Source organism: Bidens hawaiensis, unplaced genomic scaffold (assembly GCF_021521415.1).
Source record: "Bidens hawaiensis isolate Kalapana, Puna unplaced genomic scaffold, B.hawaiensis_p1.1 tig00006634_1, whole genome shotgun sequence".
Taxonomy (NCBI): Eukaryota; Viridiplantae; Streptophyta; class Magnoliopsida; order Asterales; family Asteraceae; genus Bidens; species Bidens hawaiensis.
This window is the reverse complement of record NW_027491448.1, coordinates 396,364-415,122: the sequence shown is the minus strand read 5'-3', so window position 1 is coordinate 415,122 and position 18,759 is coordinate 396,364.

Sequence of the window (18,759 nt, the reverse complement as noted above, 5' to 3'; positions counted from 1 at the left end):
GACGGAACCCACGTGGTGTTATATGTTCCAAATGACTCTGGTTGGAGCGGCCAGGGCATGGTTCGATCGTTTGCCGGTCCACCACATTTATGATTGGGCGGACTTTCAAAATAAGTTCAGCCAGCACTTCAGCCAACAGAGGAAATATACCGAAGAACAGTGGACGATCCTCAACTGCGTTAGAGAGGATGATGAATCTTTACTAGACTTCATCACCCGCTTCAACTCCAAAAAGCTAAGTCTCGGCAACATAAGTGAAGATCTTGTTCGCGCCGCTTTCATCCAAGGCGCCGAATACCCAGAGCTTATCCGCACATTGACGGGTAAGGATGGCATGCCATCAACATGGGATGCCTTCATGACGGCGGCAAAGCGCTTTGCCGAGACGGAAAAGCAACTGGGAAGGGATCTTCCCCAGAGTACACACCTCTACACGCAGAGGACAAGAGAGAACAATGTTCGGATCGCCCGGCAGAACAAAAAGAGGAAGCTAGGCATCTGGCAGTCAAGGGTAAACTTTGACACCTCCTCCAGCTCTCATCCTCTTGTTGGCGGAAGAAATGACACACACCCTTCAAGCCAAAAGCACCGGTGGACGCCACTCACCAAAAGCGTCACGGAGATATTTGCCACTGAAAAGCTACCATGGCCGAAAGCTCCAATGATCCGGCAGCGACCTAATGCGGATCAGAGTAAATCCTGTGACTTCCACGGGACAAAAGGTCATAGTACGGAAAAGTGTACATCCTTGAAGGATATTGTTGAAGCATTCGTCAAGGATGGAAGACTGGCACACCTGGTGGCATCAATCAAGAAGGGAGGAAGGAACGACAACCGGTACCGAGGCAACGGACGAAAGCCCGTTGACATCAGCATCAACATGGTTCATGGTAAGATCAGAGGAAGAAAAAGGCGAACGACAGAACCATGTGCGTGGAAGGAAGCTGAGGTGCGCTTCCCGCGAGTGCCAGGAGGACCCAACAAAGAAGGCCCTATCGTTATCAAAAGCCAGCTGGGGCACTACATCACTTCTCGCACTCTTGCTGACAACGGCGCCTCGTCAACGGTGATGTACAGGCAGTTCTTCGACAAGCTAGATGACGAAGACAAAGAACGCCTGGAAACGATTTGCGCCTCGATGGAAGGGTTTGATGGCAGCACAAACACCCCCCTGGGTATCCTATCTTTCCCCGTCACTCTTACGGATGGGAAACACTCCCGCACAGAAGATGTGGACTTTGTCGTGATGAGGAAGCCACACCACACATATGACATTCTCTTTGGGAGAGACGGGATGGCAAGATTCAACGCCGTGGTATCCTCAGTCCACGGCATGATGGGATGGCCAACAGCTGAGGGTGTAGCGATGATCACCGGCATTCCCCAGGTATGCATCGCATCTGTCTCATCTAAACCCAAACCAAAGATGGCTAAACCAACCATCACCGAACCAGAAAGATGGGCCTTCAATGGCAAGTACCCTGACCAGGCCGTCACCATTGGCCCGATAATTATTGATCCCACACGCACCCTACTCAAGCGCTTATTACAAAAAAACGCTGACATCTTCGCGTGGACACCAGCTGACATGACTGGTGTACCCCGAAGTAAGGCAGAGCATAAGCTCAAATGCGATCCGGCTGTTACGCCGATCGTACAAAAGCGCAGAGTAAAGGGGCCAGAACAAACTAACGCGTGTAGAACCCAAGTCAAGGAACTCCTTGACGCAGGCATCGTACGCGTTAGTAGATATCAAACTTGGGTTGCAAATCCCGTTATGGTACCGAAGAATAACAAACAATGGCGCATGTGCATAGATTTCAAGGACTTGAACAAAGCATGCCCCAAAGATTGTTATCCGTTACCCGAAATTGATCTTAAGGAGGATTCGTTGGCACCGTTCTGCCTTAAATGCTTCCTGGACGCGTATAAGGGGTACCATCAAATACACATGGCCGTTGATGATCAGGACAAAACCGCTTTTCGGACGCCCGATGGCACATTTTGTTACCAAATGATGCCATTCGGACTTAATAATGCAGGGTCCACATACCAACGCTTGATGGACAACCAGTTTCATGCCCAAATTGGGAAGAACTTGGAAGTCTACATGGATGACTTGGTCATCAAAATCCCTGACCCAGAAGCGATGTTGAAAGACATCGAAGAGACTTTCAACACGCTCAGGAAGATAAACATGAAGCTCAACCCGAGCAAATGTACCTTTGGAATGGAAGAAGGGAAGTTCTTGGGGGTCATCGTCACTAAAGATGGCTTCAGAGCGAACCCTGAAAAGGTCGAAGCCATTATCAAAATGGAATCACCTACTACCATCAAACAGGCCCAGACACTGAATGGACGACTAGTGGCACTAAATCGCTTTTTGGCAAACCACGCAGATAAGTCGTTTCCCTTCGTGTCAACGTTGAGAAACTGTTTAAAGAAAACGCACTTCCGCTGGACACCAGAAGCGGAAACAGCTTTTCAGGAGATTCGGTCACGCTTGATCGAACTCCCAACGCTCACGGCACCAAAAGCGGGAGAGGAGTTAATCCTATACCTTTCTGCAACAGATAGAGCAACCGGGGCAGTCCTGCTAGTAGAGCGAAAAGGCATCCAGATGCCAATCTATTATGTCAGCCGTATCCTAACAGACGTAGAAACCCGGTACTCTACCCTCGAAAAATTAGTCTTAGCACTTATACACGCTTCACGCAGGTTAAGACGATATTTCCAGGGTCACCCAATCACCATTCTCTCCAACTTCAAACTTGCAAACGTTCTAGGCAAACCCGAGTTATCGGGACGCCTAGCCAAATGGGCAATTGAGTTGGGGGAATACGCGATAAAGTATAAGCCAAGACCAGCCATAAAAGGCCAGGTTCTGGCCGACTTTATTGCAGAAGTGCCAGCATCGCGGGAAAAAGAGTGCCAGGAAGAGGCTCAACCCTCTCCAGCACAAGACATCAATGACGTCTGGCGACTCTACACTGATGGAGCAGCCAGTAACGAGGGTTCAGGCGTAGGGCTGAAACTAACCAACCTAGCAGGCCAAGAATACACTTACGCTATTCGACTGGATTTTCCAAGTACGACTAACGAAGCCGAGTATGAGGCATTCTTGGCCGGGCTGAGAATTGCGCGTAAGATGGGGGTGAAAAACTTGGAAGCCCACGTGGATTCTATGTTGGTAGCCAATCAAATCAACGGGACGTACACGGCCGTGAACGACACAATGGCCCTGTACCTCGCACAAGCAAAATCCCTTATGCGCGATTTCAACGACTGCAAAGTCATACATGTCAAGAGAAGTGAAAACAAATCCGCGGATGCGTTAAGCAAGCTTGCATCATTAGCCTTCACCCACTTAGGAAAGGATATCCGCATTGAACTCCTCGACGCACCTTCGGTCCCGCACAAGGAAATTTGTGTCATCCAAACCGGCACGGAAACGTGGATGACACCAATAATAAAATACCTTGCGGCAGGCACACTACCAGAATCAAAAACACAGGCAAGAAAACTACGCTGTAAAGCACTAAATTATCAACTCATCGATGACATCCTTTGCAGACGTAACTTTCTTGGCCCACTCTTAAGATGCGTGGACAACCAAGATGCTGACTACCTCCTAAGGGAGGTACACGAAGGCATCTGTGGAGTACACGCAGGTCCCCGCGCTGCTGTAGCTAAGCTAAACAACGCGGGATACTTTTGGCCGGGGATGCATACGGATGCACTGGCATACATCAGAAAATGTAGGTCTTGCCAGCTTTACGCACCCAACACGCACCGCCCGAAGAATGAACTTGTTCCAGTCACTTCTTCATGGCCATTTCAGAAGTGGGCCATCGATGTGACAGGCCCATTTCCTACAGCAGCAGGAAATGTTCAGTTCCTAGTGGTAGCCATCGACTACTTCACCTAGTGGATAGAAGCAAAACCCTTAGCCCAAACAACCGTGAAACATATCAAAAAATTTATTTGGGAATTTATTATTTGTCGTTTTGGACTTCCACAGAATTTGGTGAGCGATAACGGCACCAACTTTGCTGACAAGAAGCTACAACAGTGGCTCAAAGAACTTCAAATCACCCATACCTTTACCTCAGTGGCACACCCACAAGGTAACGGTGAGGTGGAAAGAGCAAATAAGAGCATCGTCGAAGGCATCAAGAAAAGACTCTTGGAACACAGATCCGGCTGGGTGGACGAGCTTCCGCACGTCCTTTGGGCAAACAGAACGCTGAAGAAGGCCAGTACGGGAGAAACCCCGTTCAGTCTCACTTATGGCACTGAAGCCATGGTACCGGTCGAAATTGGTTTACCCTCACCAAGGGTCTTGATTCAGCCAGAAGACAATGATGCGGAAAGACGGTTGGACCTTATGCTAACCGAGGAACGCAGAGACTTAGCCGCAGTGCGTGAAGAGAACTACAAGCGACAAATGCAAAAGTACTACAACACGCGGATAAAACTCTGCAACTTCAATATAGGAGACTACATACTGCGTAACAACGAGGCTTCGAACCAAGAACGCCCGGGAAAGCTGGCCCCGGTCTGGGAAGGGCCATATATTATCAAAGAAGTCCTGGGAAAGGGCGCATACCGGCTCGTAAGGCTCGATGGCACTCCCATCCCAAGAACATGGAATGGAGCTCAATTACGCAAATGTTATATGTAGATCAATTCCAAACTTGTAAAGAAAAGGCATAGAGCCACTTCTAATGGAAATGATTTCTCCTTTCACAATGTGTTGATAGCCTTACCTTTATACTTATGAACTTCCCACACTATTGTGCCGGTATTCACCGCATAAATGGGGGAAGAAGTAAGTCGTTACGTGTGGAAGGCGGCAAAACCCGCATAAACACAACGCTAAAAATCTTAAAGTTTTAAGGAAAACCTACACGCAGGTCAGATGTAAGTAAAGTTTAGCCATCCTTGTAAGTGCAAGTGACGGTCTTACCCGCACAATCACGAACAAGGAAGCAAAACTTCAACCTATCATCTACCACGTTCAAAGGTTAACTTATTCTGAACACTTAAAAAATTTCAAAGGAAAAGATGAGGAAAAACTTCCACGCAGGTCAGATATAAGTAAAGTTAAGCCATCCTACTAAGTGTAAGTGACGGTCATACCCGCACAATCATGAAAGAGGAAGCGAAACAAACTTATAATTTACCACGTTAAAAAGTTTAACTTATCTAAGTACTAAAGAAATTGCTAAGTTAGATCAAAACATGCGTAAAATAAACAAGGCAAAGAACAAACACAATCTTTATTTCATCAAAGTTCAAATATTATAAAGAGCTATACAAAAGCAAAAATCTACGCTAGTGGTGGAAAGGGATCTTCAGAATCAAGCTTCAGGACCACTTCCACTTGGACCCGCTCCATCAGTAGAGCGTGGTGGTTCAAGGAAAGCTCTAAGGATAGCAAGCCCATCATCAGCAGCAGCGACTTCGTTCACCTTCTCCACCACCGGATGCGGGAAGGCGGCATACTGATTCACTGCTTGGTCGTAAACAGCTTCAGTATCAACATTGTACAAAGGGAAGTTGGAAGGCGGGATGTCTTTCTCAACGAACCCTAAACCAAGCAGGAAGCCGGCCTTTTCCCCATCCTCGTGAGAAGCGTTGAGGGCTGCGCTCATAGCATCATCATAAGAGGTCTCTGAGAAGACCCGATGCACAACCTACAAGAAAATATACAAGTATCAAAACCTTTTCGTATCTACAAAGAAAAGCGTAAAGAAATAAAAAGCATACCTGAGACAACGCTTCTCGAAGAAGCCATTCCTTGGCAACCAGAGCTTCTTGGAGGGCAGCTTGAGCTTCGTTACGGGCGCGTTCGGCTTCACACTTGTTGAGGTTGGCAAGCAACACTTCTTTAGCCGCAGCCTCTTCGACGCCCTTTAGCTTCCGCTCAGTAGGGTCAAGCACCCCCCTCTGGTCCAAGATCTCCTGGAGCTTTTTGGCGTCTTCCATCGCCAAGGCATCATGAGCCTGCTGGAGAGCCTCTAATTTGGCTTTAAGCTCTTCATTCTCCACGCGTAGAGGCTCAGCAACAGCTTCAGCCTTGGTGGCCCTCTCGGTTGCGTTCCTCGTAGTTTCCTTAGCCAGCCGAAGCTGTTCATTAACAGCTTGGGCAGCCTTGGAACGGGCCTCGAGTCGAGCCTGAACTTCAACCTCGAGGGCCTTGAAGGCCTTCTCCTTTTCCGCAGCCACTGCGGAAAGCCTTTGGTTCTCCTCCCGGACAGCCCGCGCCTGAGCCACTTCTTTAAGGCGAGCTGCTTTTAACTTGTCGTTTTCACGACAAAGCAGCTCGACGCGCGGCTGCATCCGGGCCAGGAGAACCCGAAGCTCATTGGTTAGCCTACCCTCCTGCTAGCTAGCCATGGCTTCCCCCAACGCACCACTGGGAGCAGCGTGACGAGCCCATTCCACGCACTCCACAGGGGTGCGAAGGGTTGTTCCTCGGCGAATGTTCCATCGTGGAACATACACTTCATTGGAATCCGACACTGCAAAAAACATAAAGCAGTTAGGAAAAGATGATATAAAAAAAAATGAAAAGGGCCAAAAGAACCCTACGCACCTGTAGGGTCAATAACAGGCCGATAGCCGCCGAACCCATCACCTGAACCCAAGGGAAATCCATCCAAGAGGTCAGGCAGATGGGAAGGTGGCAGAGATTGGCGAGAAGCCCCATGCATACCTGATGGATCGGCCGTCGTCGCCGATGACGGGGGCATGGTAGCAGCCGTCGCGGTCGCCGCCGCGGAATCCGCAGCAATAGTAACCGCCGGCTCGGTGAAAGATGCTGTAAAAATCGCACTCACAGCCGGCGGTGACGTCATCTCAGCTGGAACAGTCGGCTCAAAGGAGTGAGCAACTGAACCAACGGAAGCAGGCGCAGGCGCCTGGGTCGACGCCTCAGGTAGGCTGACCAAGCCTACAGTCATTGGCGGAGAGATACTCCTCTGCGCTCCACCCTGGAATGCGTCAACATCCACGCCTGCGTAAAGAAGATAAGTGTTAAATGATATTAAGCTATGAAGTTAAAAAACAAGAAGTTTGTACTTACGGGTTTTCTTGAGCCTAAAGGTACGGAGAGGCGGGGACGAACCCGATGGAGCCGGCCTCTTTGCGCCGGTTACCGTCGTCTTCTTGGGCTCTCCGGAGGTGACAGTCGCAACCTCCGGAGCGGTGGTCTTATCACCACCGGGATTCCCCGCCACCTCTTCGCTCTCGGTCTCCGAATCAGACCGAGGCGCCGGATCGGCAGTGGAGGCCACCTTCTCCTTTCCCTTCCCGCCGGCAGCCTTCTTCTTCCGCACCAACGGAGGACCATCTGCGGATTCCTCATCAGAACATACGATTAGAGGAATTCCAGCAGAGGTTTCAACATTGAGGGGTCGAGGGTTGAAGAGCGCCTTACCTGGCCGCCTGGCGCTCAGGATCTCGTGGCCTAGCGGGTAGACCTCCACGAACCGATCCGCAGTTTGTTCTAGGATGGGCAACTCGTTCTCGTCTAGAGCGCGAGTACCCATCCGAGCGGGACCGTCAGACTCCCGCGGGTTCAGGAGCGACTGCAGGTCGTTCCCCTCTGAAATAAACAGGAAAAAAGTTAGAAGAAATTCAGAATCAACAAAAAGAAACAAAACATACCGTAAGGAACAGAGTTCGAACCGTATTCGAGGACGATCGGAACCTTTTGCGCATCCGCCGCCTTCCACACCCGGCTCATCCCCAACATCACCATCCAGGACTCCGCAAACCGGTAAACCGGAGATTGGACCCGGGAAATCCTCGAAAACCATTCCGCCTCCTCGTAGTTGGAGGCGTGAAGGCTGGGAAGAGCTTGCCCGTTCTTAAACTTCATGGCAAGAGGGATGGCGCGAGCGGATATGAAGAAGAACTCCCTCTTCCACGCGCGAAGACTGCGCTCGGTTGCGCAAATCCTCAAACCCTTAATCCGGGTTATCAACCTGTACCACCCCTGGATGCACCTCCAAGTGTAGAAGGTCATCAGGCGGTCAACATAGGGCTCAATGCCCAAAATCCGGCACACCCATTCGAAGTGGCGAATCTTGGCGATCGCGATGGGGTGCAACTCGGTCAAATGAACACCGTGCCTCTCAAGGACACGGTAAACAAACTTTGTCAATGGGAACTTAAGATTCCCATAAACAAAGAATGCAGCATAAACCCCGATCTTGCCTCTGGGGGCATCGTACACCGTCTGGTGGGGTTCAGGAAACTCAGGCTCGAGAGACTCGAGCATGAACTTCCTGACGACGTACCGATATAGATCGCCAGGCAGAGCACACTGACACTCGCTAGCAGTACTCTTGTCATCAGCTGTAGATTCGAGATCACGAGACATCTTGTAAAAGAAGAAAACGATTTCGGGAAAATGCTTGCCTGAAAAGGTGAGTATTCGCCGGAAATCGCTTAGAAGATGAAGAGAAGAGTGAAAGTGTCGATTACAAAGAACCCTCTCCCCTTTTATATACTAATCGCAATTAATGCGATGAAATTAATGCGGAAGAGAGAGAAAACGAAGGTGCAATGAAACTATGACACGTGGCAAAAAGCAAGCTGGCAACAGCTGTTGATAGGACGCATACCATTAATTTCGCGGCCACGCGCCAGAAAAATCGCGCCCACGCGCCTGAAAAAGCGTCTGGAATGACCATGTACTGTCACGTCACCATAACTTCCTGCACGTCCTGACACAGTCAGAAGAAACCGTCGCACGACGTTTCAGAGGTTTTGACTGTTCTTATCCTTCCACAAACTCTTCGAATTTCAAAATTCAAAATTCAAAAAGATTCAAAAGTAAGCGGGAAAATACCCCTTACCTTGGCAACCAAGTAACCATAAGACGGGTGCGGGTACAGTGTCAAGGCAAAACCCTTCACATACTTAGCACCCGCAGGGAATTGACGCCAGGAATACCTTGGAAGTAAAATAACAGTAAGACAAGTGCGGGTACAGTGTCAAGGCAAAACCCTTCACATACTTAGCACTATGCAGGGAATTCAAACCAAGAAGGATCTTCTGGGCCATGCTTGCGGAAACGGGAATAACACCCCCGCATGACGGGAACGTCGAGAACTATATTGTTTGAAACTCCAAGATGGAATTGGTGGTTTAGCATAATTGATCGCTATGTTGAAAACTACCAAGACCCCATGGAGAATCCATACAAGTGGGACTCAACGCTCCTGACGTGCGAGGAGGTTACAAACCTACCCGCTTCACACCCAAAGATCAAGCAGAAAAGTCGGGAATTTCTGCGTGACATCAGGAAAACTGCGGGAAGAATCACCACGGAAAACCTAAAAACTAAACCCTTTTCAAAACCCCTTGCTAAGTCCAAAAGTTCACCTCACTTATTAATAATTCATGAGAAGAACATTGGACTGGGGGGACTTGAAGAGGTAGGTCCCAGCAGAGCCCAGTTGGACCCGCAAGACTCACCTTGAACAGGGACGTCTGCGCAATGACCAATTGCTCCAGCAGGACCCACCATGCTCAAAGAACCTTACGCGCAGTACGCCAGCTGTACCCGCAGGGAAAGCCTCCCAATGGTGAAGTACCCCGCCTGTTCCCGCAGCTGCGGATACAAGCCATCAGGGAAGGCTACCCGCACTAACAGCAAGGCTACACGCACAAGGCATTAGCTACTTCAGTAGTCAAATGAAGGAATGAGCAAGGCGGGAATACTCCCGCCTAAATGAGCCAGTCCGTATGCTTCTGGAAGGTCTTTCGTACTATACCTACTAAGGTATGGGCGGAACAGACAATTTGACCAGAGCAGCCCATGAACCAATCACAGGGTGACAGCTCACCAACAACAATACGAGGAGGAGCACCCTCTAGTACTGTTTGTCACTATTAGCCGCTGCCTACTCACCAACCCTTACGATGGGACGTGCACAGCCTACAGTTTGTGGAACAGTGCATAGCCGGCAGTAACGGAACAGTATACAGCCGACCTTTACTGTTGGCCGTAGCCTATCCACCAACCAGCATGGCCTGTGCGTAGTCCACTGTTGGTGGAACAGGAATACTATTCAGCCGGCTGTACCTTCTAGGAAACCTACCTTCGGCTATAAATACTCCAACACCTTGGAATGGTAAGGACATCATGATATCTCAATCTTATCTAGCAATCTCTTAATATACACTTATATTTAGAGCAATCTAGTCTGATTCTCACGCCGGAGGGTGGTCACAAGGAGGAACCCCCCCCCTTCTCAGTGACGAGCTTACGGTGTCTGTTTTGCAGGTCCCCTGAAGAACAACTTTCTCTGCTAGACCTCATCCTCGTGGGAAACATTACTTAACCCCCAGATTATCTATAATCTGTCCAGGGTTCACTTAGTGTTTCTTCAATGCTACATTTGCGTGTTTTTTCGTAAAGCATATTTTGCCATTTTCATAATGCTTATTTTGTCATCAAAGTCATCGGTTTATAAGCGATACAACATTGTTATACGTCGTTACCTGAATTATTTAATTTGGCCACACCTTTATATTAAGGAAAATGACAAATGTGTCTTCGTCAAATAATTATAATTTCTTAGTAAAGAGTAGACTAACTACTTTATCTATCATGTACTAGGACATCTAGTGTTTTAAACTAGAGAAAAGTCCTAAAATGTGTATTTTCAAAAATAAGTTTTAAATTTTAGGTATCATTTATAAAGAATTTCAGAAATATGTATTTTAAACTAGTCCTGACGACTAGTAGTTTACAAAACTAGTCGGGGCGACTATTTTAGGCTAAGAAATTTTAAGGACAAGTATTTTGAAGCAATAAACTTGTCGGGACGACTATTTTAGGTAAAAAAAATAGTCTTGACGAGTTTTTATGAAATTTTTTGTACTTTTCTTAATATTATATTATTATATTTAATTTACTCATAATTAGTTTTTCTTCTATAACTTTTAAAATATAAAGTTTTACTAAAATCCAAATACACCGTTGAGACTTGCTTTTTTTTTATTTGCGTGCCGACGTTAATTTTAATCAAAACCGAGTACGTAAAAAAATCTCGATATAAATTGAATAAAATTTATGTTGGCGCGTAGATCAAAGAAACACGTCTCAACGGTGTATTTGGATTTTAGCAAAACTTTATATTTTAAAAGTTATAAAAGAAAAACTAATTATGAGTAAAATTAAATATAATAATATAATATTAAGAAAAATACAAAAAAATTCGTAAAAACTCGCTCAGACTATTTTTTACCTGAAATAGCCATCCCGACAAGTTTAGTGTTCAAAATACTCATCCCAAGAAGTTTAGGACTTCAAAATATTCGTCCCTGAAATTTTCTTAGCCTAAAATAGTCGTCGCTACCAGTTTTGTAAACTACTCGTTGACATCAAAAATCTAGTCGTCACGACTATTTTAAAATACCTACTTCTGGATTTCTTTACTGTAACATTCGTTAAATTTCGGATCATAAAACCCGACCCATTTTAAAATTTTTATTTATTATTCGGTCTACTGTTATTTGTTTTATTTTTTATCAATCATTTCACGCTCGAATTAGTTTCGGTTTTATATATATATATATAATCTAACAATCGAAGAATTGCCAAAACAACCCCTAAACTAAACTATAAGCACCTTTGCACCATTGACCAAAGATGAAGGACCACAGTGCAATTAACATTCAAAAAATCTATTCCTTTCTTCTTCTTTAACCGCCGACGGTACCCCCCCCCCCCTCCAATGGCAACTCGTATTTGTCACCCTAAATCACGGAATTGACCTAACCAAATTGATTCTCCGTTAATACACGATTCCACCGACACCTTAAACATGGAAATTGATTAGTAAATTGACAGCTAATTCAAGCAAACAAAGCTGCGGCTACCATAACCTTAATACGCTATAAATACTCGTCGATATCTCAATTAAACTCGCACACACATTCCTCTCAATCTCGCAAAGCAAAACCCTAACCCAATTACAGGTGACAAAGCCGTCTGGACCTGTTCCTAACTCGAGTTCGGCCGTAACCTGTTGTTGATCGTTAACCCTCATCCCGCAATCATAAACGATAATTGAATGTCACACCCGGCCCTGAACGGCGGAAACAGCCGGGCGCACGCGAGTGGGGATTGATAATTAAGCACGGGCCATTGCAAACATTCAAAGTAAGATTTTCATTGCGCATGAAATGTTTAATTCAAATACATTACATTGTTTAAGAACTACATAAAAACATCCAAGTATAAAAACTGTTGAAGATTTCCACGCCATATCCCCTTGCGCGGCGGGAACAACCACGCGCATCGAAGGGATAGAACTAAAATCTTCCAAAAAGCTAGTTTTAGATGTTCAGCGTGAGGTGCTCTAAGTGTGACTCCATGCGCTACCTAGTTATCTCCTGAAAGACACGTAAAAACATTTGAATCAGTATAAACTGAGTGAGTTCACAAGTTTTAGTAACTTGATAAATCGCATTGCATCATAGTCTTGCTAAAAATCATATTGAAACACATTTCTGATTTCATGTCTAAACATATACTTGATAATCCGTATGAAAACATAGATCTGACACATATTTCTGATAAAAGTCGTTCCGCGGGCTACGCGCGAACATTACTGGGAACCGTGCTCGTCTGTGTAAGTGGCGCTGCCACTACGAGCGAAATAAGTAATACCGTCCCGCGGGTTACGCGCGAACGTTTCTGGAAAACGTGCTCGTCCATGCAAAGTGGCGCTGCCACTACGAGCTAAATAATGTAATGCCGTCCCGCGGGTTACGCGTGGACATCTCTGAAAAACCGTGCTCGTCTATGCAAAGAGGCATTGCCCCTACGAGCTAATCAATAAATTCCGTCCCGCGGGTTACGCGCGGACGTTGTGCCGGAAAACAAGGCGCTCGTCCATGCAAAGAGGCGCGACCCCTACGAGCGGGCTCAAACCCATAGTACTGCCCCATGACCATACTAGGCACTCGTCCATGCAAAGAGGTGCGACCCCTACGAGCGGGTGGATCAAACCAGCAGTCCCTACCCTTAGAGTTCCAATGGTAAAGTGATCACTTACTCGAGTTCTAGCGCACATACATCGAAAACCATAGATAACCGTTCGCATTGCTTATCATGAAATATAATTTAAACACATAATCGCTTGCATAGCTTGTAAGTATACCATGATAAAACATTATTTAAGTACGTGTCCCTCGCCCCGAAAACAGTTTAAAAACAGTGAAAACAGTGAGAATAGGGGCTGTGAGACTCACCTGTGGTTCTTGTTAAGGGATTAATCGAGATTCGGGTTTTCTTGGTGTTAGCCTTTGAATTGAAGGTCTAGAATAACAAGAAGTATATAAGAAATAGGAGAATATAAGGGTTGGAAAGTAGATCTCAAGGTTATAATCTCGGCTTACCTAGTAACAGGAACGGAATTGAAAATCAAACGGATGCTTGGGCGATGATTAGTGCGTGCAACTTTAAGAGAGAAGTTTGAAGTGTGTTTTGGGTGATAATTTAGGTTACATATTTATAGGCAAACTCAAGGGAACACAATCCCTTGCTTTAGGGGATTGTAATCTTTTCATATCTAGGTGTAATGATGATAAAGTATGGAAATTATTATTATTTATTTAAAAGTGGAGTAGTGGATAAAAGATTTTGATTTGATTTGGACAGGACATGCAGGTCTGTGGTTGGTGAGAGTAGGGTGGCTGACAGTTGACTTTTCATGTTACAGTATGCTTTTTCAGATGCTTTTGTCAGTGTACAGTAAAAAGTGGAAAATCTCTGAAACACGCTACTGTTTCCTTTTGGGCGGGAGTAATTCCCTTATATCTGGGATTTAGGCTAAGTGTTCTGCGCGTATAACTTTGTGCGCATAGCTTTCTGCGTGAAGGACACTTCTTTGCTGCGGGTAGGTGCGTAACCTTCTCGCAGTCAGGGACATTGAGTTTCATTTGTAGATTCTCCAGGTGGTCTTGGTATTTCAACATAGTGATCAGTCATGTTGAAGTCAATTCCATCTTGGAGCTTCAGACAAACTAACTCTCAATGTTCCCGCCATGCGGGGAGGTTAGTTCCCCTTCCGCACGCGCATAAACGATTTGGGATGCACCCGCCTTAGCATCATGCGGGACGGTCAACCCAATAGACAACATTAAGTTATGGATACATAAAACCAATACACTCGCGCATGGCGCATATAACATATGCCCACGCAGGTTCCTAACATGGTGCGCTCGCGCAGGGCGCACATAACATGCCCGCTCTGACTAACATGGCGCGCTCGCGCACGGCGCATATAACAAACGCCCGCGCTAACTAACATGGCGCGCTCGCGCACGGCGCATATAACAAATGCCCGCGCTGATTCTAATATAGCGCGCATATTATTATCAATCACCTAATTATTAGGTTGATTACTTGGTTTAAGGGGTTGGGAAATTACCGGGTGTCACATTCTCTCCCTGTTAGAAGAATTTCGTCCCGAAATTTAGGAGACGTCGCTGGCAGAAGCCATGCTCTGAAAGAGGTGTGGGTATTTCTGGCGCATTTGATCTTCTCTTTCCCAAGTGAATTCAGGCCCACGCCTTGAGTTCCATTGAACCTTTACTAACTTGATTTTGCTTCTGCGTAACTTTTGTTCTTTCCAATCGGTTACTGCTATAGGTTCTTCTACGAAGTGCAGTTGTTTGTCGATGTGAATCTCGTCCAACGGCAAAACCAACGTTTCGTCAGATAAGCACTTTTTGAGGCTGGACACATGGAACGTATCATGAACTCCACTGAGTTCGGCGGGTAAACGGAGTTTATAAGCAACCGGACCGATCCTTTCCAGGATCTCAAATGGTCCAATGTAGCGCGGATTTAACTTTCCTCGCTTGCCGAAACGGGGGACTCCTTTCCATGGAGAGACTTTCAAAAGTACTTTATCCCCTACTTGAAACTCCAACGGTTTCCTTCGCACATCTGCGTAGCTCTTCTGTCTGTCACGCGCTGTCTTAAGGCGATCCCGTATCTGAAAAATCTTGTCTGTTGTTTCTTGGATCAATTCTGGACCAGTCATTTGCTTGTCACCCACTTCAGCCCAGCACAGTGGGGATCTACACTTGCGCCCATACAAAGCTTCAAACGGCGCAGCCTTGATGCTTGTGTGATAACTGTTGTTGTAAGAAAATTCAACCAATGGGAGATGAGTATCCCAGCTACCTCCGAAATCGATGGCGCACGCGCGCATCATATCTTCCAATGTCTGGATTGTTCGCTCGCTTTGCCCATCCGTTTGGGGATGATATGCCGTACTCATGTCAAGACGAGTACCTAAAGCCCCTTGTAACGATCTCCAAATTCTTGAGGTGAACCGACTATCTCTATCAGAAATGATGGACACTGGGACTCCATGTTTTGAAACTACTTCTCGAATATACAATCGGGCTAACTTTTCCATCTTATCGGTTTCCTTGATCGGCAGGAAGTGCGCTGACTTAGTTAGCCGATCTACAATAACCCAGATTGTGTCGTAACCCCCAGGTGTCCTTGGCAGTTTGGTGATGAAGTCCATAGAGATTTGTTCCCACTTCCACATGGGAATTTCTGGCTGCTGAAGTAACCCCGACGACTTCTGGTATTCAGCCTTTACCTTCGAACACGTCAGGCACTTACTGACATACATCGCGATGGCGCCTTTAAGATTGGGCCACCAATACAGCGCTTTAACATCTTGGTACATCTTGTCTGTGCCAGGATGTACGGAATACCGCGTCTTGTGAGCTTCGTTTAATACTTGCTCGCGCAATCCTCCCTTGAGAGGGACCCATATGCGGTTAGCGAAATATAGATTGCCGTTCTCCTTAAGTTCCAAACTCTTAATCATACCCCCAAGGGATTCGTTTTTAACAAACTCTGGTTTCAAGGCTTCTTGTTGAGCGTCTCGGATGCGGGTAGAGAGATCTGCGCGAATGGTCAACCTTAGAGCCTTGACTCGTAGCGTTTTTATTCGCTCCTTCCTACTTAGCGCGTCTGCTACCACATTCGCCTTTCCAGGGTGATACTTTATTTCACAATCATAATCATTCAACAATTCAACCCATCTTCGTTGCCTCATGTTTAAATCCTTTTGATCGAATATATGTTGAAGGCTCTTGTGATCCGTAAAGATTATACACTTTGTACCATAGAGGTAATGGCGCCAAATCTTTAGCGCGAAGACAACCGCTCCAAGTTCCAGATCATGCGTTGTGTAGTTCTTTTCATTGGTCTTGAGTTGGCGCGAGACATACGCTATGACTTTGTCTCGCTGCATAAGGACACATCCGAGTCCCTGATGTGAAGCGTCGCAGTAAACGACGATGTCATCCGTCCCCTCGGGCAGAGACAAAATTGGTGCACTACATAACTTCTGTTTCAACATTTGAAACGCTGCTTCCTGATTTTTGCCCCAAGCAAACTTCTTGTCTTTCTGAGTTAGCGCGGTCAGAGGTAGAGCTATCTTGGAGAAGTTCTCAATGAAGCGTCGATAGTAGCCAGCTAGTCCTAGGAATTGCCTCACCTCAGTTGGGGTTTTTGGCGCTTCCCAGTTTTCGATGGCCTTGACTTTGGAAGGATCAACGTGTATTCCTTTCTCGTTTACAACGTGACCGAGAAAGTGAACTTCTCTAAGCCAAAACTCGCACTTGGAAAACTTCGCATACAACTTCTCTTTCCTCAACAATTCCAAAATCAATCTCAGGTGTTGCTCATGCTCGGCCTTGGCCCGAGAGTAAATCAGAATATCATCTATAAATACAATCACAAACTTGTCCAAGTATGGTTTGCACACGCGGTTCATCAGATCCATGAATACAGCCGGCGCATTAGTTAGCCCGAAAGGCATCACTAAGAACTCATAATGGCCGTATCTAGTTCGGAAGGCTGTTTTCGGCACATCTTCCTCATGGACCCTAAGTTGGTGGTATCCGGACCGTAGATCTATCTTCGAATAATAACTGGATCCCTGCAACTGGTCAAATAAGTCGTCAATCCTCGGTAAGGGGTACCGATTCTTGACTGTCAGCTTATTCAGCTCCCTGTAGTCAATACACATTCTGAACGAACCATCCTTCTTCTTAACAAACAGTACTGGAGCTCCCCAAGGTGAAAAGCTTGGGCGTATGAAACCCTTATCCAATAGTTCCTGTAACTGATTGGATAGCTCTTGCATCTCAGACGGAGCTAGTCGATAAGGCGCTCGAGCTACTGGCGCAGCTCCTGGGACTAAATCAATACGAAATTCGACTTGTCGCGGTGGCGGTAATCCGGGCAAATCTTCAGGAAAAACTTCTGGAAATTCGCGCACTGCTGGTAAGTCTTCAATTCTTCGCTCATCTCCTTTCTTCTCTACTACATGCGCCAGGAAGGCGTAGCACCCTTTCCTTAGGCACTTGCGCGCCTTTAGGCACGAAATCAGTTTCGTCGCAACTCCCCTTCTTTCCCCTTGAATCACCAAGGTTTCTCCGTTCAACAGTGGGACCCGAACCTGCTTCTCATGACAAATAACTTCCACGTGGCTCTCGACTAACCAATCCATACCTATTACAATGTCAAAACTTCCCAAGTCTATTGGCAACAAGTTAATATTGAACCCGTGACCTCCCATGACTATTACACATTGTTCAGTTCTTTCGTTCGCGCATAACTGCCTACCATTGGCTAGTTCTATAGTATAAGGTGTGTCTAGCCTACTGGTTTCTAGGCCTAGGGAGTCTTTAAACTCGGCGGATATAAAACTTAGGTCAGCGCCAGTATCAAATAAGACAGATGCAAAATGGCCGTTAAGCAAAAACGTACCGGTTACCACATTCGGCTCTTCTTTAGCTTCGCCTGCGCCGATCACAAAAGCTCTCCCGCGAGCTTGGTTTCCCTTTTGCGGGCAATCCCGACTAAAATGCCCTGGCTTCCCGCATGCGTAGCAGTTGTCGCTTGCTCCAGCTTCTCTGATACGGCAATTCATCGCCTTGTGTCCTGGTCTGCCACATTTGGCACATTCGATTCTTGCGCATTCACCCTCGTGGTGATACTTGCATTTGTTGCACCATGGGCGAGGCCCGCTGTATCCTTTTCGTGGTGGCTCCGCGGCCTGAATCGCATAAGTCCTTGCACTTTCTTGCTTCTTGAACGGTGGCTGCTTGGAGTCGGACCCTCGGTGGTGAGAGTTCCACTTCCTCTTGGGATCAGAGGTTCGCTGCTCGATTCCGCGCGTAGTCAACATACCCGCATGGACCGTATCCCTTGTAAGGGTGATGGCCCGCGCTACCGCCTCATCAAAGGTTGGAGGCGCTGCGGCGTTGAGCGGAACCCTAACAACAGGAGGTAACCCAAAGATATACCTCTCGATCTTCTTTTCCTCCGTGTTTGCCATGTCTGGCACCAACTGGCAAAGCTCGTTGAACCGGTTGTTGTAGGCGTCGATATCCGTTCCTACCATGGTGTGGTTCCAGAATTCCTGTTGCAGGTTCTGAATCTCTGCGCGAGAGCAGAACTTTCTTATCATCATTTCCTTCAGCTCCTCCCAGGTCTTGTGGAGAGCAACTTCTCGCCCCAATGTCTTCACTTGAAGCTTCCAAGACGAAGCTGCTTCTTGGAACATGCAGGTCGCGTAAAGGACCTTCTGGTTCTCACTACATCCGCTAATGGAGAGAACTGTCTCCATCTTGTCAATCCAGTTGTAGAGCCCAATGGCCCCTTCGGTACCCTTGAATGGCCAAGGC